This window comes from Heterocephalus glaber, unplaced genomic scaffold (assembly GCF_053883595.1).
Source record: "Heterocephalus glaber isolate CG9 unplaced genomic scaffold, H.glaber_assembly_v1.0 deba00001444, whole genome shotgun sequence".
Lineage (NCBI taxonomy): Eukaryota > Metazoa > Chordata > Mammalia > Rodentia > Bathyergidae > Heterocephalus > Heterocephalus glaber.
Window position 1 is genome coordinate 18,973,513 of NW_028258297.1, and position 23,153 is coordinate 18,996,665.

A 23,153-nucleotide genomic window follows, 5' to 3' on the forward strand; every position below is an offset into this window, starting at 1 on the left:
ATTACATTTTCACTTTAATGATTATGCTGTAGTAGTTAAATGAATATCCACATATTACATTAGTTCGTGACTTACACTCTAACCAAGTACAATGACTTTCACTATGAAAAAAATTTAAAAAATGTTAAACTAGGCTTCTAAAAGGGCTGATTTACCAACAAAATATGTATTATTCAAGTATGAACAGTCAATTCTTCACTTGTAGCATCTGCCTGGAAGATACATAGTCTGTTTTTGATGCAGGAATAGAATCAAACATACGACTGGTTTCATTATCATCAACAACCAGGCCTCAGAGAAACTCCACAGTGATTGCTTTGTGTTTTGGCTTGACTGACTTAAGAAATTCCTGCGTACTCTTTTCCAAGGAAGCAAGCACATTTTCAAATGCTTTGCCAGCCCACACAGGACAGAATACTTTAGGGAGACTCATGATTGAGAGACAGCCTTGGGACCTAGGAGACACGTCTTGCTCTGCAGCTGACTCAGAGAAAGGACCTGAGAAAGCAACTGACTTTGACAGTTGTCCGTTACTCATTATGATTCTGTGTAGTGGGCCTGGGCAGTCAGATGGACTCATGCCTCAGCTTCATCCCAGACCCCGGGACTGCCAACACCGAATTACACTGGGGGATGAGAATTCGCTCTTACAACAAAACAAACAAAAGCAAGACCACATACTTCTTTGCTGTCTAATAACCCAACAAACGAAGGTACAGTTTCAAATTTCCACACCTCTACACTCATGTTTCTGCCACCAGCATTATGATAATTTCTTTGTCCTTTTCCACTTCACTTGTACAAATTCCTTAGCCAAGAAGTTTTTTTTCCTTTTAAATCAAAACACTTACTCTTATTTTAGAAGTGTATTAGAAATTTCACACATATTTTCTATCTGTTAAACCAAAATCGATGAAATAAACCTGGGTTGAGATTTAATCTTCTTGGCTAATACCAGGCTTGTCATTTATTTAACAAATATTTACAGAGTATAATGTTTTGTTTTCTATAAAACTAGCATTTTTCTAGATCCTGTGGGAGAATTTAAAAATAAAAAAGAAATGAGACATCCAAATTAGCTGTGTGCAGATGAGTACCTGGCTAAAAATATAGGGAAGAATTTTGAGTTTGAAGCTTATAAAGGATGGGAATCTGAAGAGGAGGAAACAGGAAACCAAAGGAAAAAATACTGAGTCAGAGCTGGGAATGTAGCTCAGTGTGAAGGCCCTGTGTTCAATCCCTAGTACAGAAGTGGGGGGTTAAAGTGAGGTGCTGAGGTGGCTTGGTTATAATGCAGCGGTTTAGAAAGGTAGGTGAAGAACAAGGTCGAAGGTGGTATTATAAAGAGGCCTGGTTAGATGTCAGAGAGTAGGACAGAGAGGGTGCTAAAGGAAGGAGACTTGTCAGCAGAGTATTATAAGTTACAAGGAGGGCTGGCTAGGGTGTGGATTTATGACAAATTCCCTTGAAAGGAAGCTGATTTTTACTATGAAGTAGTTTCATTTAAAAATGAAATAGGACTAATACTAACAACCCCACTAGGACAAGTACAAGCACTAGGTCGGGATCTCAATGCGCTCCCATTGCCCAGAGATAATAAATTCCGTGAGTAAACACATCAGTGTAAAAGAAAAAGATTTTTCTCACTACTAGCCCAGGCTGCCCTTGAATTCCTATTCTCAAATGATCCTCCTGCTTCAGCCTCCTGATCAGCTGTGAAAATGGGCACACAACACCACATCCACTAGAAAATGAGCACTGATACCGACTTGGAAACAAGTCTGACTCAGTATACCCCACTACTTAGATTTTGAATGAAATGTTCTCTTACAAAGGTTTTTCTGAAATAGTTATAATGAGCTCTCGACAAGGTCAAACTTTGATATCTGTAACTGCTGCTATGGCACGAAGGGTCATTGATTGCTACCAAATGCTCATTCTTCCTTGCTTGCTCAGGTTTATTCTAGGAACACCTAGGGTTTCTTTTCCTTGCTTCTCTTGCTTCTAAGTAGCACCACGAGGAGTAGTTTCTGCAGTGTAAACAAGAGTGGCCTGTGGGACCTCTGGAAAAGATGCTTTAAAGGGAGCTGACTCACCTAGGAAAGTAATCTTTTCACTCTCTGATTTTATCTTTTTTGGATGTCACGCCAGCCATCTGGACTATGAAATAACCTTGAGAAATGAAGTCTTGTTTGAAGTCTTATTTTCTTAAGCAGGAAAATGGAGTGATCCATGGCGCTGCTCTAACCCTATAAGGCCTGTCTCTGGGGCTGTTTTACTTGAAAGAAGAAATTACTGTGTGTGTAAGTCACCTTCATCTTATGCCAATCACTGGCACAGGCAACAGGACTGACTCTCTAAGAATAACTATTATTCATACCCTGGGGCTGAGGAAGCTCACCTTCCCAGAGCACAGGCACAGGAAAGAAAAAACCCACTAGAAAAAAATCTGGACTCTTTCCAACAGGAAGAAAGTTGGAGGGAAGAATGGACAGCAGCTTGGTAGGCACCAAAAGGGATCTGTCATATCCGGTGCCAGATTAATAAACCAAAATGTAATTAAGCATGAAAAAACCAGTTCAGTGCATTAAGTGACTGGAAAACATTAACAATGAGCAATAAACAGATTAAGCTGCCAAAACTTTAAGTTGTACATAACAGAAAATATCACAGGAGACGTATTCAACTAGAAACAGGAAGGATATGACTGATTTTGTACAGTAAAATTACTGTCAACCAAATAAAAGGCATATTGAAACTGCTTACACAGGGATATACTCCTCAATTATCTGTGTATCTAATTTTCCCACCCCTAAATCAGCTAAGTATTTTCAAAGTAACTTATAATTAGATATAAATGACAAAACAAAAAAGGAATAAGGTATATTAATTGAAATAAAAGTTAAGTCCAATTCTTTTTTATTTTTAAATCCAATTCTTTTTTTTTTCTGGTACTGGGGATCAGAATTGGGATCTTGTGCTTTTGAGGCATGTGGAGGAACCACTGAGCTAAATCCTGGGCCCTTAAATCCAATTCTTAAACCCTGTTTTAAAATTTTTTGTTGATAACCGAGGATCACAAGGTACAGATACTCAAATGCAAACTCTGGAAATGGACCAGTTTCATGGGTTTCCTTTCAAAGACTGCATAACATATTATCTAATAATAACAAAAATTCTTGATTCTTCAGAATTTAATCTGGAAGCCCCAGAGTCAGTTCTGAATGCCAGCATAAATATTTAATGTTGACAGTAATGTAAAATAGTGCAGTCACTGAAGAAAACAGTTTATGTCTTAACTTCTTCAGCTAAACTGTTTTCTTTTTTTCCTCCATTAAGTTTATTGGTACATTTTAGGTATAAAATACCTAAAAAATACCTAAAAATACCTAAAATTACATTCATCATTGGTATCTTGTACCTTTACATGATATATCTTGGTTCTTATTTTTTCCGCCATTCCCGTCTTGAGCTAAACTGTAATAAAAGGTATTCAAACAAATCAGCAGCACTCTTCACCATAGCCAAACCATAGAAACAATTCAAATGTCAATGAATGAATGAATGGATAAACAAAATGTGGCATTTACATAAAATAGAATGTGATTCAGTGATTAAAATTTCTAAATAACTAAACAGAATTTTTTCTTTCTTTTTTTTTTTTTGCAGTACCAGGGATTGAACTTAGGACCTTGTGCTTGCAAGGCAGGCGTGGTGCCGCTAAGCTAAATCCCCAGACCTATAAATAGAATTTCTATACACGCTACAAGATGGATGAACCTCAAAAGGATTATGCTGAGTGAAAGAAGCTGCACAAAAAGTCAGGGATATCATAATTTCATTTTTTTGTGTGTGTGGCTTTTTTGAGACAGTCTTGCTATGTAGCCCAGGCTGGCCTTGAACTCACAGAGATCTTCCTGCCTCAGCCTTCCAAGTGCTGGGATCACAGGCACGTCTCGCTACACCTGGCCTATAATCCATTTATAAGAAATTCCTAAAATTGGTAAATTCAGGGAGAGAAAGGTGATTAGCTCTGGTAGCCAGGAAATGAGGGAGGGGCAAATGGGGAATAATTGCTTAATGAGCACCATATTGCCTTTTGGGGCGATAAAAATGCTTTGGCAGCAGGTAGAGGTCACGGTTTGGACACCACTGTGAATGAATCTATTTAATGACCATGAATCTTACACTTTAAAATGGTTGCTTTTATGCTATATGCCTTTTACTGTAACTTAAAAGTAATTGAGATGTATGAAATATGTAAAGATCTAAAAGAAGGTGCTGATGAAATCGGACAGTAGTATTTCAACTTACTTTAATCAAATATTCTACAATTCTTCCCTGGATTGGGATCTTCTTCATTATATCCAACATTCTAAGATTTCAAATATGAGTCTATATTCTGATAGAGTAATTCCCACCTTGCATATGAAACTGCCCAACTGCCCATCTAATTTGTTCAGGAGAAAGATAAGCTAAGGAACATTCAGATAGAAATTACAAATGAAAAAGTAATGTAATATTTACTACTGTGGAGATCCTTGAGCAAATTCCTTGGTAGTTTGAAATGTTCTAATTTATTTCTTTGTTTATTTATCACAAGAAAAATGGGATTAACAAACTGCTTCTTACTTTCTGTTGCTCCTAACTAATTCTATCAGAGTGGCCTTTCCTACAAGGCAAACCACACAGGATAATGTAACAAAAAAAAGAAAAGGAAAAACCTGCAAATTGTATGAAAACACCATCTTCATCTAGAAACTTTACATGTTTGAAAATTTTCAATTAACAAGGAGAGAAAAGCTAAGATGGGAGAATTGCACATTGGAGGCCAGCCTGGGCAACTAGGAGAGGTCTTGTCTCAAAACCAAAACTGGAAAGGGGCTGGGAATACAGCTCAGTGGTGCAGCACTTATTTCAATGAGAGACGGGGAGAGAGATGGAGAGGGCGTGGGGGAGAAAAGAGGGAGAGGGAAAAGGAATAGCAATAGAGGGAGGAAGGGAGAAAAATTAAAATCTTGCCCTTAAATGTTTTAGATGTGGTAAGCGAGTTCTGCACTGGCCCAGAGATCCCTCCATGAGAACAGCAATGGCAAGGGTCATATACTTCTGCCCGGTGGAATGGGTGCAAGCTGGGGCTTCCATCTCTCCCAAGAAGGAGCAAACACAGCAGTGCCAAGGCCTGAACCAGGTAGATACCAAGGCTCTCGCCTTAAAGGGTGCCAGCTGCAGGCTGGTACGGCAGCCCTGCTGAGTGCTTCCTGTGTATGCCACCGAGGATTCCCAAAAGCCCACCCGGTCCTTTCCCTTACTGTCCTGAAATTGTCATCCCACAGTGGTGGATGAGAGATATAAACCCCATTTTCACAGATTCTAATATAAAGTACCAAACATATTTCTCACTAGTAGATGATATTTTACTTTTAGAATCTGTATATATAATTAAGCCATATACTGTTCAAATGTTATCACAGTACTTTTATTTCAATACTGATGTTACTGAAAATGCTTTAAGTGAAAACAATCACTAAGATAAATTCTAAAATTTCATAAGTTGGTCTTATTAAACTTAGGAATATTTCATAAAGTTCTCTAAAACTGAAGGCCATTTAAGTTTAAACATCTATGGCACCATTTAGTTATAAAGAAGGTAAAGGTTTTTCCTTGGGATGATATTTTAACAAGAAACAGGAAACTAGTTTATACTATGTAAGACCAACACCCACTGACAACGTAAACAAGTGAGAAAAGAGTTAATGGTAAAATTCTATCAAGAAAAGACCAACTTCAGTCAATCATGGACATGTCTGTGCTTCTGCCATATTGACTACTACATGTACTATTTATTAACAGTACCTCAGATTTGCATTATTTAAAAAAGTAACTTACATAATACCTGTAATACCTGTAAAATTATAGGCTTTCATTAAGCAGCTGTATTATTTTTTCTAGCATAAGATTAAAACAAGAAAATCTTGCCCATATATTATGTTGTTACATTGTTATTAAAATATATCCCAATAAACAGTGAAGGAAAGCATTTAGTTAACACAGGTAGGAGATATAGGTAGTAACTCACATTCAGGGCCACTAAGACATTGAAACACTTCAAATATCATTATCTGAATCTGCATCAGGAGGTTCATCAGTCAGCACAAGGGGTGTTGGAAATACGTTTTCAAGGTGAGATGAGTAATATTCAAAATATGTGGTTGGGGGCTGGGGATTTAGCTCAGCAGTGCCCACGCACCTGCCTCGAAAGTGCAAGGTCCTGAGTTCGACCTCCAGTACCAAAAAAAAAGGAGATATAAAAAATATGTGGTTGGCAAGAGGTCTTACTTACATACATAGAAAATCAGAATTCTGGCTAGGTGGCTGCAGCTATTTCTTAAAACAAGCACTGAAGGAGCTGGGGATTTAGCTCAGTGGTTCTGCCGCCTGCCTTGCAAGCACAAGGTCCCGAGTTTGATCCCCGGTACCAAATAAATAAATAAATAAATAAATAAAATGTAAAAAACAAAAAAACAAGCACTGAAGTTGGCCACATTGGTTGATTCTCCCTTTCTCTGTAACATGTCTCTGTGTGATAGTATTTTACCCAGAGTAGAATTTCTTTCAAAATTGGGGTCAATACTCTTAAACTCTTGGTGCTTCATCAACCACGTTTCTGTAATATTCTGAATATTTTGTTGTTGTTTCAACAATAGTCACAGCATCTTCATCAGCAGATTCCATCTCAAGAAACTACTTACTTTGCTAATCTATAAAAAGCAACTCATCTATTTAAGATTTTTAAAATTTACTTTTACTTTTTTTTTTTTTGGTACGGGGATTGAACTTGGGACCTTGCACTTGCAAGGCAGGTGAAGGCACTACTGAGCTAAATCCCCGGCCCTAAAATTTACTTTTTAACATACTTAAAAACATAAAATTGTACATATTAAAGGGGTAATGTAGTATTTTGATACATGTATATACTATATGATGTTAAAATCAGGTTAAATACATCTATCCTGTATTGCATCTATCATCTCTTGACAATGAAAATTTCCAAAATCCTTTCTTCTAGCTATTGGAAATACATGGTACATCACTGTTGCTGTATCAAAAAAACTAATGTGCTTCTATTTCAAAAGACATTTACATGTTCTTGTGGGTCTGGCTCAAACACATTTTCTTTGGTACTGATTTTCCACCTCTTCTTATTTATACATTAATTTACTACTGTCTTTTGCTGTAAGTCATCTTGTATTGTTCAGAGGAAGAGGCTGGTTATCAATAAATGGAAGTTTCTAGAACCTGTGCTAGTTCTTCATTTGTTCACTATTTTAATCAACAATTACTGCGGGGTGGGGGCCGGGGATTTAGCTCAGTGGTTTCACCACCTGCTGCACAAGCGCAAGGACCTGAGTTCGATCCCCAGTACCAAAAACAAAAAAAAAACCCAATTACTTGGGGGCCAGGGATGTAGCTCAGTGGTGCTGTGCCTGCCTGGTAAGCACAAGGTCCTGAGTTCGATCCCCAGTGCCCCCCAAAAAACAAAAACCAAAAAACAGTTACTGAGTGTGCACAGCAATGGGGGATGATGTGTGTAAGCTGTCTGCATGCGCAAGTGCACTGTGTAATTCCTAAAGTTGAGAATTAACAAATCATCAAGTTAGGCTGTTTACATTCTTAAAAGGCAATTCTACCCAGGTTTTTTTTTTTTTTTAATATTTTTAGTTTTTGGACTGGTCTCAGACTTGTGATCCTCCTGCCTCAGCCTCCCAACTACTAAGATTTTTAAAGTAAAAAGTTATTTGGTGTATATAACAGATAGATTATAGACGCTAATTGGGAAATGAACACAAACATTCCTAAAACAACCTAGCTGAGGATTTAAAAACTGTTGCTTTCAAGTTAGATCCCCGGTACCAAAAAAAAAAAGTATTTATGCACAGATTCTTTTATCTTTAGTCATACAAGCTAATTGCCAGAAATAATCAGGTCAGCACTTTTTACTTCATGCCCTTCAATGAGGTTGTGTCACACATCAACAAGGAAATTAGGCTCTTTCTTCAGTCTGCATTTGCTTCTTGGATCTCCTGACTTCCCAAATGATTTTTGCACACCTGCATTCCTTCTAGTGTTGTATAGTTTAAAAGGTTTTGATAAAGGAATAATGTTCCATACACACAATTACAGGATCATATAGAATAGTTTCACCACTCTAAAATCAAAAACAAAAACCCCTGTGGTTTTTTTTTTTTTTACCTATTTAACCCTTCCTCTGTCCCCTATACTCCTGATCTTATAAATGTCTCTCTAGTTTTGCCATGTCTGGGATGTCTATGAAATCATACAATACATAAACTTTCTAGTCTGGCTTCTTTCCCTTGGCAATACACATTTAAGATCCATCTTAAATTTTTTTGTAACTGGATAACTCTCCTTTTTACTGATGAATAATATTCTGTTGAATGGACATACCAGTTTATCACTCACCTACTGAAGGATTTCTTGGTTACTTGCAGATTGTGCAATTATGAATAAAGCGGCTATAAGCATTCATGTGCAGGTTTATGTATGGACATGTTTTTAACTCATCTGAGCAGATGGCTAGGAGCAGTTTTGTAAGACTGTATGCCAAAACCATGTTTAGCTTTGTAAGAGAGACTGCTGTTCTGTCTTCCAGTGTTGTATTCCTACCAGCAATGAATGAGAGCTCTTGTTACTCCTCAACCTTGCTAGCGATTGGTATTGTTAGTTTTTTGGGTTGTAGCCACTCTAATAGGTGTGTATGGTATCTCACTGTCATTTAATTTGCAGCTCCATAGTGACAGACGTGTTGAACATCTCTTCATATGAGTATTTTCCATCTGTATATCTTCTTTGGCAAAGTGCCTGGTCAAATGTTTTGCTCATTTTAATTGACTTGTCTTTTTTCATATTGTTGAGTATGGAATATTTTTAATGAAGGATTTCCTCTAGCCCCCGCCCCCCACTCCATACTGGGGATCAAACTCAGGACCTTGCACTTGTGAGGCAGGCGTGGTGCCACTAAGCTAAAAATCCCTGGCTCTTAATGAAGGAATTTAATGAAGCTTTTTGTCCAGACTCACATAATTAGCTGCAGAATAGATTATAAATCAATCTCATCAATTTGCCTGTGCCAGAATTTTGTCTAGGAACCAATAACAAACCACTTGACTTTTTAGGTTTTTTTCTTCTAAAAAGCAGCATGAAAATTGGGATCAATCCAAAGGTCATAATCTCTTTTGGAGAAATGACCAAAAAAAAAAAAAAATAAAGCACAATCATAGAAACAGCACACTAGCTTTTAACATATTCATTATGAATTCTGACATTTTGGCTTTATAAAAGATCTAGAATTATACTCTTTAAGATATGAGCCATGAAAGAAAAAGAAAATAGAAGAAAAGAAAGAAGAAAAGGATAGGAAAGAAAGAAAAAAGGAACCACATAAATAGTATGTCCACTTCTAGGCCTTTGGCAAAACCCATGTTTCATTTTATTCATACTCTATCAAGATTAATGATGGAGATTATAAATCAGTTAATCGATAACTTTTCTCAAGGTGCTGGGCATATTACCTGGAAATGTATGAATAACAATTTAAAGGAAATTAATTTCTCTATTTTCAGTAAAAATCACAACGGCCATTCAATGTGATTGATGGAAGCATCATCCAACCAAAGGCATTAAAAAAAAAATCAATAATTTGACTTTCCCCTTATGTAAATTTGTTTTTTGAGAGAAGTATCTTTGGGAAGATTATTAACTGCTGTTGGGTAGTACGCTTGACAAAAATAGAAAGAAAAATGCTTTAACTGTTCTCTGAATGCTAACATGAATTCAGGTTATACATTTGATAGAGAATAATCTACGAGTTGTTAAACAGAAAAGAGCAGGCTGTTGCTTCTTGCTGGATCTAATGAAATTAAGGGTCCTTTCACAAATGAGAACAAAGCATATCTAGTTGGGTGTTTAGCACCCTTCATTCTCTATTGTTCTTGCCAACTAATTAAATATTTGATATTTTAAAAAAATCACTGGTATCTCCAGTGTAATTAATTTTAAAAATTACAAGGAAGAGTAAGAGCTGGGAAATATAATTCAGTTCTATCATGTGAAACTGCAGTAGTCAGTATTCTGAGAAAACACGACCAGTTACAACTCTCTGTGAAGCACTATCTTTGATGCCTAAAGCAACACTATCATTCCCCTGCCTGTCTGGCTCAGATCCCAAAATCCCAGAGAGGCCACCTACTTTTCTACTAATTTCAAGTCCCCCAGTAAGGCTTACTTTCTAACTCACTGCAATAACTGAAGTTGTATCTGTGGTGGCAGTCTCCGAGATGACACCAGCGATCCACAGCCAGAATCACCCAGCTGAACTGTAGCAATTTCTTTCTCCACCAAAACGCTCACTGTGTTTTAAATACCACAATGCGGGATGATTTGTTAGGCAGTAATAGACAAGTTAATGTAATCCATTTAACTTTTCTTAAAGCCTACAAGTATTATGTAAACCCTGTCAAGTTTAAAAAGTGCTCTTCCCTCACTGCCTCCATCTTTCTCCTGCCAAACTCCTTTAGAGTCCACACTAGCCATGCTACTAAAACTGCTTTCTTAAAGGTCAACCAATATTCTCGTAATTGCTACATCAATGGTCTGTTTCTTCTCACTCTTTTGATGTCTATGCAGCTTCTGACAATTGAAAATCTTTACATTCTTCGCTTCCACAATACTGAATTCTCCTTTACTCTGACCCAGGGTCTCTGGATTAATTTTCTAATTTTCTTCATGTACTACATTTCTATTCATCCCTCTTAAACACATGCATTCTGATTTAAAGCCTCAATTTTTTCCCACAATAGGCATGATGACAGCAACAACAGCAGCAACCAGCACAATTAAAATTTATTGAGCACTATGTGCTAGGCCCTGTGCCAAGCTTTTCACACATCACACATATCATCCCATGCATATTTAGCCTAAATATACCCTGCAAGCTTGCTTCCCAAATGCCGTGAATCTCGTTTGCCATCATCTCCCCAGCATTTAGAATAGTGCCTGACATATATTAGGTGTTTAGGGCGCAGGATATCCATTGTGTAAGTGGCCGGGAAACCCCATAAATCCATTTTATTACTCTACTAATTGGTATTAAGTTAAAAAAAAAATCACAATTATAACACAGACTTGAATCATATATAGCATGATCATTTAAGGTTGAAAATAATAACAAATTGGCAATGCTAAATTAATTTAGACAATGCTGTTCTAAGAAAGGAAAATGACTATCAAATGCAGTTTTGCTGCAATGGCTATGAGCACTTATATATATCGTTAGAATTGAGAAAAGAAGTCTTGGAGAACTTTCGGTGCAGAGAGAAAAGGGAAGGAAAGTCTGATTAAAAGGTTATAGTAAAAGGTTAAGAGAAGCAGGCAGACAGAAATTGTGGTTGCATCTTGAATCACACACGATTCTTCTGTCCAAGCTTTGTTTCCTCCAAGTTCCAGCTGTGGTCCCTGTGCTGCAGCCCTCCGCCCAGCGAGTCCCCAGGCAGTTAGTCCAGGCTCAGGCTCGGCCTTACAAAAAGCTTACTGGCCAGAAGGATCACATTAGTTTAGGACTTCTAAGAATTACCGCCATTAAAATGTGATCTATGTTACTCTTAGCTTTTTGCCCCCAAAGGCTGCTCTAATAATGAAAAACCATAGGAAATCTACCTGTTTGCGGCAAAAGTTTTGTGAAGCAAATTGTCTATTACACCACCCAGGGTTCCTAAATAAAAACCCACACAAGAAATTCTATGCAAGGAAAAGCTGTCTCTGGATAAATAGTCAATATGTTTGTTTCTGACAGGATGATAGCTTCCGTTTCCCCTTTACACTGGGAAACAGGACTAAAGCTGAAGCTCTGTTACAGGTTAAAGCAATGCTAATGACGTTCACTGCTGGCAAGTTTGCACTTTTTTTTTTTTTTTGGGTGGTTCTGAACTTTTCTGTATTTTATTGACATTATTTTATCTTGTTATAATTTTTCTAGAAAACTAATATAAACAAACGTAATTCATACACCCCTCAAAATTACAACTCTTTAATACATTTTATTCATAAGTTGAGGACTTTTTGTTACATTATCATTTCACCTATGGAGATAAAAATTTAGTCAAGAGAACCAAAATCCAGCACTTCTTTGAGCTACTGATATTGTACTTATCATGTTAATAGTGGGTACCTCTTATCTCATCATCTTCTCTTATACTGGTTGAACAGGTTTTTCAAAACTTGCTAAATAATTTGAGACTCCTTCTCACTGTTAAATTTTTAGAGAGGTTCAAAGAGTAGGAGTGAGCCCTATGGCTCATTTTATGACATCTTCTCAAAAGGATATGAGTATATTGTTTCAAATAAAAAAGTGCTTTCAAATTTTTAAAAATATAATTTGAAGTATGGGGGCGGGGGTTGCTGTTATCCAAACTACGTAAATGCAGTGAACACAAACACTCTCACACTTCTTTCGGGAAACTAAAATCTCTGCTGTTACCATGCCAGGGGCCATATTTTCTTGGCATCTTTGCATGCTGGAGAGCACTAAACACTCAAATAGTTACTCAGTGTCTGGATTTTGTTATAGCTGCTGTATTATTTATAGCTCATAACACATTTTTATATTTCAAAATAAAAAAAAAACTTTTGGCTAACCTAAACAAACTTAAACTTACAGGGAGTTTCCAAGTACTCCAAAAGAAGAAATAGTTTTTAGAAAGCAAATAAATTTTGGAGAAAAAAAAAGGCAAAGAAATATGCTTGCTTTCAAATGAAAGCCAGAATCTACCCATGCGGATCGCTGTGATTAAGGATTTCTCCTTCTCAGCTTAAGACCCACTTTTAACCATTTAGCATGCAACATTTTCATTTGCTGCCACTCTTTTTAGCAACTCTTCTAAAGTTTTTGCCACTCTCCTTAAGCCATCTACCTAATCCTTGCCATGCCACGTCTGTACTAGATGTCCTCCAGCCTAAATAAATCTTAACTGTAATGATGCCCATTCTTACTGCTTTCTTGAGGTCTTCACAAGATGAGGGGCTCATGACAAATCCTCGATCCATTTTCTTCCCAACTTTCCTGAGACCTTGTTCTAACAATTGGTTCTTGTCTTGTCTCCATGTACTAGTGCTTCTCTCTACTGGCTCATATTTACTAGCTTAAAAATACACTTTAGTCACTCTCATTCTTTCTTGGATGCATCATGTCACTGTATTTCTCTTTTTCACTGGTCCCCAAGCGAGTCCGACATTGGTCGTCTGCACTTCTTCTCTCCCTTCCACACCCTTCACTCCTCCGTTAACTGTACTCTTACTTCTACTCTCCCTTCCTCAGTGAAAGCCAAGGCCGCCTTCCTAACTGACCAAGTTGAAGGATGCTTCTCGGCCCTCATCTCACAGGACCAACACGTCGTGCCCGACACAGTTAACACCCTCTGTTCTGGTCTTCCCAATCCCAGTCCTCGATTTCTCTCACACTAAACTTTTCTGCTAGGACTCGTCCGGCAGGCAGACACTGGTTTCCTTTCAGGCCCTATCTTCACCCCTCTTTCATTATATGTAAGCCATCCTTAAGTGATTTAATTCATTCTTTATCCAGGCTGCAAATTCAAAATGCCCAAACCTCTTAATTCCCACTGGAACCAGTTTCTTTGCTGAACTCTTCATCTCAAAATTCAAATGCTGGTGAGTATTCTTCCCCTGTTTGCTATCTCCCATCCAAGTTCAGCTAATCCTGAGCCTACCTTTGTCACTATTGTCACATCTACTTTCATGCTTGCTACCAGTTTAAAATTCTTGTCCCATTTTCAAAACTTACTATCTGCCTTTCAAAACCCAACGCGGACATCACTGGCTATGGGCAGCCACCCACAGCCTCAGCTCCCTGGGCAGAAGGCATCACTTCTCACCTGTGCAGCCTTACAGCGCATACACACTCTTCTCTCACTGTGCTCAGCACCTGCTCCAGAGGGAACTGCAAATAAAAGCCAATTAAGACTTTCCAGTTAAATCTATTGTAATTTTGTCTTCTGACATGTCCTATTGACTTAAACAACAGAAATTTATTCTCTCACAGATTTGGAGGCCAGAAATCAGGATGAAATCGGCGGAACTGGGGCAGACAGAGAGAAATCAAGGCCCTGAGAAGAATCCCAGAGCTCTAGAGGAGCTGCATCCCTTGCTTCTTCCAGCGTCTCCTGTCTGCCGGCATTCCTCGGTCCTGTTACTGACCCTGAAATGTGCCTGAAATCTCCGCCTGCCTCCCTTTAACAGGACACTTGTGACTACATTTCCAGTTGCCCTTGCCACCCACCAAGATCCAATAAAATCTCATCTCAAGCGCCTTAATTTCATCATACCAGCAACAATTCTGTCAAGGAGGACAAATTTGCCCAGCCCGTGGTTTAGGAGACCATCCACTTCCATCCTGCCGCCTTTATTCAGCCGGGAGAGGGCAGTGCAGCGCATGTCTTAGGCCACCCAAGGACACAGTGTAAGGAAGGGGCACCCTCCCTTTAATATTCACACTCTGCTTGGCTTAGGATAAAAAGTGCTCCTGCAGTTACTTACTACCCAGCCCTGACAGGATCCCTGATAGTTAAAAGTCACCATCTTTGTTTCCTAAACAGGTGCATACAGCCTCTTAAGAATGATTTTATTACCAAAAAAAGCCTGTCTAGATCCAAATTTGTTAATAACAAAAAAAAATCTGCAACAAAGAAAAAAGGAAATGGAACTATACATTATTTCTTTTAAAATTACTTACAAATATATAATAATTCTAACATTAAAGTAGGGAATAGGTACTTAATAGTAAACCACTCTTCTCAGCATTCAGAAACGACTAAAATGTTTATCATAGTGATAAACGGTTCCCACACAGCACCAATTTTTAAAAAACTTTTACTAGTACATGTTTATGATAAATAATGATTACAGTAAGTCCCTGATTTACAAATATTCGAGTTGCTAATTTTCACAGATGTACTACATAAGACTCATTTATGAATGCATCCCAATTTATGAATAATCCTGCCCGAATGGGACTCATTTGTACGTAAGGGATTTACTGTACATTCACTGTCGGGAGTTGTAACATGTACATGACACACCTTAATTCTTTTTATGTCTCCTCCCTTCTTGTGGACCCTTTCCTATTTACAAAAGTTCTCTCTTCCTCTTTCCCATTATCTCCCTTTTTAAGTTAAGTACTGAGATTAAAGGTGTTCTTGTTTACATTTTAGTTGGTTTTGTGTTGCTATAAGGAAATAGCCAAGGTTGAGTACCTTACAGAGTAAAGAGTTTGATTTGGCTTCTGATTCTGGTGGCTGGAGGGTCCATACAGCATGGCACCCATGACGTGGAGAGAGTCCTCCTGGCTGTGTCACAACCTGGCAGGAAAGGGCCAAGTGTGTGTGGTGGCCCTGCTCGGTAACCACCGCCTTGCTCCACCTCTTCTCACCACCGCCTTGCTCCACCTCTTCTCTCGAGCAATAATTATTCCGTGAGACCCACCCACTCCACAAGACAAGCATTAATCCATTCACAAGGGCTGAGCCCCTGACCTGACTGCTCCCTTTCAAGCCCCTCTCCTCTTAAAGGGTCAGCAGCTCAATCCTGCCACTCGGGGGCCCATGCTAATAGCAGCACACGAACCTCCAGAGGAAAAACCACATCCAACCCTAGCAGTACCTGTGTATGTCCACTACATTTACTGTAACTAAAACACCCAATGTGCTGGGCTTCAGGCTAATGTTGAGGGTGACACTAGAAACTCAGGAATGTCATTTGAGGCTGGACTCAAACTTGTAATCCTCTGAGCAGGTGAGATTATAGGAGTGAGTCCCTGTACCTGGTTCAAAAGGTCAATTCTTTGTACATGAAAAAACAATTTTTTTTTCAAATGCTACTGGGTATTGAGCTACACCCCCACCTCTTTTATAAATATTTTTTATTTTGAGACGGGGTCTCACTAAGTCCCTAAGTTGCCCAGGCTAGGCTCAAACTTGCGATTCTCCTGCTTCAGCCTCCTAGAGGCAGGGATTCAAGTGTGTACCATCATGCCCAGCTTCTTGCTTCCTTATTGACGCTTTACTGAAGCAGTGAAAGTAAGGAATGGCTATGCAGATTGCAACCAGGAAACTGATAGGTCAATTAAGTTTCCCAACAAGCACATTCTCTGCCCTACAATTTTTACTTCTTTATACAGAAAGATTTTTGCGCTGTTCCCTATGATTAAGTTGGACCTCTTTCCATTCTCAGAAGAATGATGCTGGCTAGATGTTAACCACTACAGTTCTCCAGTTCTTGCCACCAGCAACATGTCCTAAATGGAAAGGTATGTTTCTAGTGTAAGATTATTTTAGTAGACAAATCATACTTTCTCACTGACTTAAACTGTAACTTCAGAGATTTATTCTTCAGGAAAAAGCATAGCTCTAAGGAAAACTTGTGCTGATATCCAAAACATAACTTTTTTGATAGGAAGAAAAACTCCATCACAGTTCATCTGAAAAGGGGGTAAACCCACAGATGTAGGCTAGACAGCAGGTCAGCTTGCTGCCAGACACCAGGAAGAGTGGGAGAAGAGCTTGAGTACTAACCGTGAACTTCTTCCTTGGTAATCACCCATGCTAAAGTGATGGCTAGGAGGAGAATTTCACTGTGCTTGAGTCACAGATACTGTGCTCTGGATTTATGGCTTTATATCTTTTTTTAAAATTATGTTTATTGGTACACTGTAGGTATAAAATATAGTTACATTCAGGCCAGGGCTTTAGCTCAGTGGTTTTGCCTCCTGCTGTGCAAGCGCAAGGACCCGAGTTCGATCCCCAGTACCCCTCCAAAAAAAGAATACATATTTTCAGGCCGGAGATTTAGCTCAGTGGTTTTGCCACCTGCCGCGCAAGCGCAAGGACCTGAGTTTGATCCCCGGTACCAACCCCCCCCCCAATACAGTTATATTCATCATTGGGATCTTGTACCTTTACATGAGTCTCTTGGTTCTTATTTTTTTTCCCCTTCCCCTGTCCTCCCTTCACCTCCTCCACCCTTCTCTATTTGCAAAGACTTTGTTTCCATTTTTTTCCTTTTCTCATATTTTTTCTTTTCCCTTCTTTCCTTTCCCCTACCCCTCCCACTTCCCGTACTCCTTTAGACTTTTTCTTCCTATTACACAATATCAATTATACATTTTTAAAATTACAATATCAAGATATCTAAAAAAACGATCTAAAAGACATTACCACAGATTTTACAGAATTTAAAAGGATATAGAAAGCATATTACAAAAATCTTTTTGAAATAAGTTTGACAACTTCTAAGAAGCACCTTGGAAGACAAATTCATGAAACTGACTCTGGAGGAAATATAAAATTTAAATAGCACCTATTAAAGAAAGTATATTCCTAGCTTGAAAATCTACCTATATGACAACAGCAGGCTCATATACATTTTAACTGATAAATTATATCAAACATTTAAAGCAGAAAAAAGAAGGAACACTTCTCCCCTCATTTTAGGAAATCAACATTGTGCTAATACTAAAACTGGATAAAGATAATAGAAGAAAAAAGTATGAACACAGATAAAAATTTGTTTAACAAAACAAAACTATTAGAAGTCAGATCTGACAGTATGTAGAAAGTGGTTTTATCATAAGGATGGCAGTGTTGGTTCAGCATTGGAAGATCCACCCCCAAAAGCCATCATTTTAACAGAGAAAAGTAAAAGCCATATGATCCTGTCACTAGTTGGAGAAAAAGTACTGGACTAAATTCTACAGCTGTTCACGGTAAAAGCTATCAGGAAACTAGAAGTAGAACAGAACCTTCTCAACAGATAAGTATGGCTTTATATCTTTACAAAGTAGATTTCCGATGTGTACTTGAAAAGAATGTCAGAAATAAAAATACTAGAATAGCTTTAGGATTTTACTAAGACATGTACTTTTTCATTTAAGGTTCCCTAAATTGCATAGTTAAGGTCCTGTACTTTACTTTTGGACAAATATGGCTAACAAATCACAAAAATACTAATTCTGTGTCAGGCTTACTAAGAAACACGGATCTATCTCCACCTCAGGAACCGCATATTGATGTTCAGTGAGCCTTGTTGGGTCCAGCAACACAAAGACTTGCATCAGTAGGTGTGAGCACGGAAAGCTGCTATTTAAATGAAGTTTCTAACTTAACACGTTCCCGCTGGCTCCACCACCAGTGGTACAAGGGTGACTGTCTCATCAGGCGGTACAAACTGATCTAACACCTGTACTGGTCTTTTTACTAATAAAATTAATAAAAATCCCCAGGTGGGACAGTCATGCATGTGCCACTGGTAGCTCAAGCAGCCTGGCAGCGAGACATGAATTATGGCCCCATTGTGAATGAATGAATGAGGTGCTAGAACAAAAGCCTACCTGGTAACCAAATCAAGTTATCAATTTCTCCAAATCAAACAAAAAGTTCTTCAAGTCAGTGGATGGGCCAGTAGAGCAGCCAATAGGTATTCTACTTCCATGGGAGTCTGATACATTTCGCTGAAAAGGAAGAAGGCTTAAGATCAAGAAAACCATGAGAATGACAGCCAGTCTTCAACCTCTCTCACAGCATTCTGGGTGATAGTGAAGACACAACGCATCAGGAAAAGAGGGGAAAGTTCAAAATTTCAGGAGTCGGGGAGAGGTGTACATGTTTGGATAAAGAATTACTGAGGATTATGGTGCGTTATAATCCTAATCCTTTTTAGGCTTAGCCTCCAAGGAAATTTTATGACAGATTTGCAAGGAGAACAGGCAACAGCTAGTTAAATGAGACAAAAACATTCTAGAAATTGGAGAATCCTGGATGACTTTTTTTGTACTCTAATATTAGAGCTTAAAACAGGTAAAAGGAAGGTATTTCTGTTTGGAAATAAATGGAGTTTACCATTGTTACTGTTGGAAATATTTAACTTTTTTAAAGTGAAAAAATAAAACCAAATTTCATAACTAAGTAAGAGGCTAACACTAGTTATTACACTGTATTTTTATCTTCAAAGTAGTTACTCAAAGTACAAGATATAAGACAAAAAGATTCACATAAAAAAAACCCCACAAAACTTTCTTTTCAACAAATTAAGATAAACTAGTAGTATAAATGAAACAAATTAGTATATATATATTTAAATACTTCTAAAACGACAGAATATGTCATTTGGGGAAGTATGTGAACTTCTCTGTACTTCCTATTTATCTCTTCATTTTGCTCATGTTAACTTTTAATTTGACCTGCAGTCCTTTTTGTTACTCAAGCTGATGATATCTGCAGACATACAGGTTCCATGAAACTGAATGAAATGTTTAGAGTGAGTTAGCCTGAATTGAACCTACACGTGCTGCACTTATCTCTTTTCTATGCTATAACAAAATACCTGGGGCTGGGTAAAGCATACAGAAAAAAGGTTTATTAAACTCAGAGCTCTAGAGGCAGAAGCCAAAGATCAGTCACCCTATGCATGGGGCTGCTGCTAAGGGCCTTGTGGAGATGCCATCAAAAGGTGGCAGACTGGGCAGAAGAGATCACAAGGCAAGACAGGAAACCAGAGCAACCAGAGCAATCATTCTGTAGGAACTAACCAGTTTCCCCTAAGAACCATACTCTGATCTGGGACTCCCGCCTCCCTCATGACCTAACTGCTGTTTCCAGGTTTCGTTCTAAAGGTTTTGCCACCACAGCGTCCACCCCTTGGTGACCAAGCTCCTTGGAGATGGCTTTTGGGGGACACACTCAAACTGTACCCAAAACAGCAGGCGGGCTGCTGAAAGGTTTTATGAGACTGTTGCTAGTAAAGATCTGGATGTATGAGTCTAAGATTAATGTGAAGAGGTATCAAAATGAGACCAAGAAACAAAAATTCCAAAGTACGTTTCCTAGGCTGAATGATGGTATGGAAAATATAAAAGGATACTTTTAAATTATAATTATTAGCACATATTAATTGTAGAAATTAATGAGTTTCATCATGACATTTCCACATATGCATATAATCCAAAAGACTACTTGATAAAGGTTGTGGAGAAATATGGATGAGAAAAGAACTGTTAAGTCACGAACTACAATGAAGAGAAGGTGGTGACCTACACAGGAGGCGTGAATCTGATGAGGGGGTAGAATCCAACAATTAATTCCCTAATTAACAGTTACGATCAGACAGGTTAAGTAATGGGATTATATACTTTTGATGTACCTATCTTACATCATTTATACCCCTGAAATCTCAATAAAGTAATTTTTTTACATAAATCAGCCAACTGACCCTAAAATTGCCCAAAATCAAATGCTGGAGCCTAAGACATGAACTGAGGTGTTTTCCCTAAGGCGTTCTCTCCACGAACCGTCCCACCTAATGGTGGGACATCTTGCTGTGTAAGGGCTACACTGCGGTTTCATCCACATTTTCAATGGACCTTGGAGTGCAGAATTCTTGGGTACAGTCACACAACTTTGTCATGGTTAATAAAGAATTATTTACAGAAAAAAGTCCTTACTAATTAATATCAGCTCATCCATGGAGATTAATAAGAGTATCTTAAGAGTTTTAATGTGTTTCTTTAACAATAATATTATAAAAAGGTCTTATCAGGCTGGACATGTAGCTCAGTGGTAGAGTGCGCAAGACCCTAGCCGGTCAATTCTCAATGCACACATACACACACACACACACACACACACACACACACACACACAAAGATTTTTTAAAAAATCAATCTTCACAGAAGTAGAGAAGAAACAAAAAACACAATCTCTTACAGTGTTTTTCATTGAGACAGACTGAAAAGCACAAAAAAGGGGAAAAAAGCTAATTCAATATACATTTAGTGAATGCCAATTGTGTACCAGGCATTATTGGGTTTCCATTAGCTTATGAGTTCATCCTTCAGCTGGGCATGAGATGCATGCCTGTAATCCCAAGCACTCGGGAGGCTGTGGCAGGAGGATCACTGTGATTTTTGAGACCAGTCTAGGCCATATAATGAATGGAAGGCCCGCCTGAACTACATAGTGAGACCCTGTTTCAAAAACAATACAACAAAACGATCTTCCCTACTTTGCATACCATACCAAACACAGGTAGAACACGCAAGTGTTTTAAAAACTAAGACCCTTTTAACATTTTATCATGTACACATTCTGGTTCTTTTTTTCAAAAAACACTATACTATTATAAAAAGATTCCAAGTATAATTTATATATCAATATATACTGTGAAACTTGTATTTCAGAGAAGACAAGTAACTTTTATAAAAACGTTGATATTTCTGTTTATAGTTGAAAAAATAGAGAGCAGAGAAATGAAAACATTTGCCTGAAATCACAACCGAGAAGAAGCTAAATCAGAACCCAGGTCTACCAGATTATAGGTATCACGTATTTCCCACTACAAATCACAGCTTTAAAATTAATTAGTTTTACCACAGGAACAATCTAGAAGTAACTTTACTTGAAAGAGTGGGATCTTGTGAGAATTATCAAGATCTTTACTTGCTCACTATGTCCTCGTAGTACTCAGTGCCTAAACCCCGGCATAGGGGACACTCTTGGTGGTCAAAATGCAACCTCAGCTTGTATCACTATCACTGAATCTGCTAATCATACTTGTTTTTTGATACTGGGGACTGAGCCCAGGGCCTCTGCACTGAGGTACCTCTCCTGGCCCTTTTCTTTTGAGACAGTGGCCTGTTAAGTCATTAAGTTGCCCACAGTGAGCTCAAACCTGTGATCCTCCTGCTTCTGCTTCCCAGGGTGCTGGAATTACAGGTGTGTGCGTGTGTGAGTGTATGAGTGTGTGTGTGTGTCTGTCTGTCTATGCCTCTCTTAATTGTAATTTTTAAAAAATGTATCCTTTATTCTTTTTTTTTTTTTGGTAATTGGGATCGAACTCAGGATCTTGTGCTTGCAAGGCAGGCAACAGAACCACTGAGCTAAATCCCTGGCCTGCTTAATTGTAATTTTTATATCCTATCACCTTATAACTCTAAAATTACAAGATAGAAGGTAAAAGTAAACCCACAATTCTTTCAGTTATCCCAGTATTTTAAATATGAGCTCATATTTTGAATTATTGAAGGGTTTGCCAAATGTTCAATGTTATGTGGTATAATTTTTCTTTTTCAAAAGAAACTATATTCCAGAAAACACTAAGTTCCAGAGTAGAGTTATGAACAGTATGTTAAAAAGGCCACTTCTGCTATAAAAAAGCCATCATAGTATGTTATTCTCCAAACTTACTTAACCACAGACTCCGTTGACATATAGCACCACTTAGGATCTTTAAGCACTATTCAACTACATAAAAGTTAAGGAAATAAATGTTCCTTCATTGATAGATCCTAAATTAAATGAGTAGAATTTAATCACTTACAAATGAACAAAGTATATGCTTAATCTTTAGAAACCTGATATCCTTGCCATCGGTAATTTTTCTTTCCATGTTCCTCTTTTTCACTTTCCCCTCATATTTCTCCCTGGTTTTAATAATCTTTTGACTGATTATCTATTTATCTTCTACTTCTATGATTAGCGGTAAATGGGATAAGAGAAAATAGTATAAAGTATAATTTTTGTCATGAAAATTTCATGATTATCCAGTCTACAGAAAAAAATTAAAATTACATCTGTCGCTTTTTAGTTACATAACATACACAGAATATACATTTCTGGCAAATTAGATTCAAAGACCAGAGATGACTTTACATTTTTCTCATAATATTTTTTTAATTAAGGAAGAAAACAGTGAATAGAATTTATAAAAGCGTCACTTGTTAATTTTTCTCCCTTCAGTAGCTATTGGTGAATGAGCTATGGTACTAGTGAATCTTTGCCACCATCCATAGAATGGTCTCATCACTCAGAAACCTTAAATGAACTTCCTATTGCCATGGTAAAGTATACTAAAAATAAGCGGAAACAAACAGGGTGTGTGCAGTGCCCAAGGTCACACAGTGAGTCAGTGCTGAGAAGTGGGAACAGACTTCCCAAGCCATGTCACCTCATGCTCATCTCTAACGCCAACCCTCCCTCTCACGGACAGGCATGCTCTAGCGTACGCCCACCTCC

At 38.0% G+C, this 23,153-nt stretch overlaps 1 protein-coding gene and 1 long non-coding RNA gene across 23 annotated transcripts in view; one reads left to right on the forward strand and one right to left on the reverse strand.

Moving 5' to 3' along the window:
- Plekha5 (pleckstrin homology domain containing A5) overlaps positions 1-23,153 on the reverse strand; it is a 231,805-nt gene that overhangs the window by 112,861 nt on the left and 95,791 nt on the right. The window lies entirely within an intron of this gene.
- Positions 502-14,745, forward strand: LOC110349418 (uncharacterized). The gene is made up of 4 exons (XR_002395359.2): positions 502-713; positions 3,670-3,820; positions 5,038-5,191; positions 14,135-14,745. It is a non-coding gene; the product is annotated as an uncharacterized LOC110349418 (long non-coding RNA).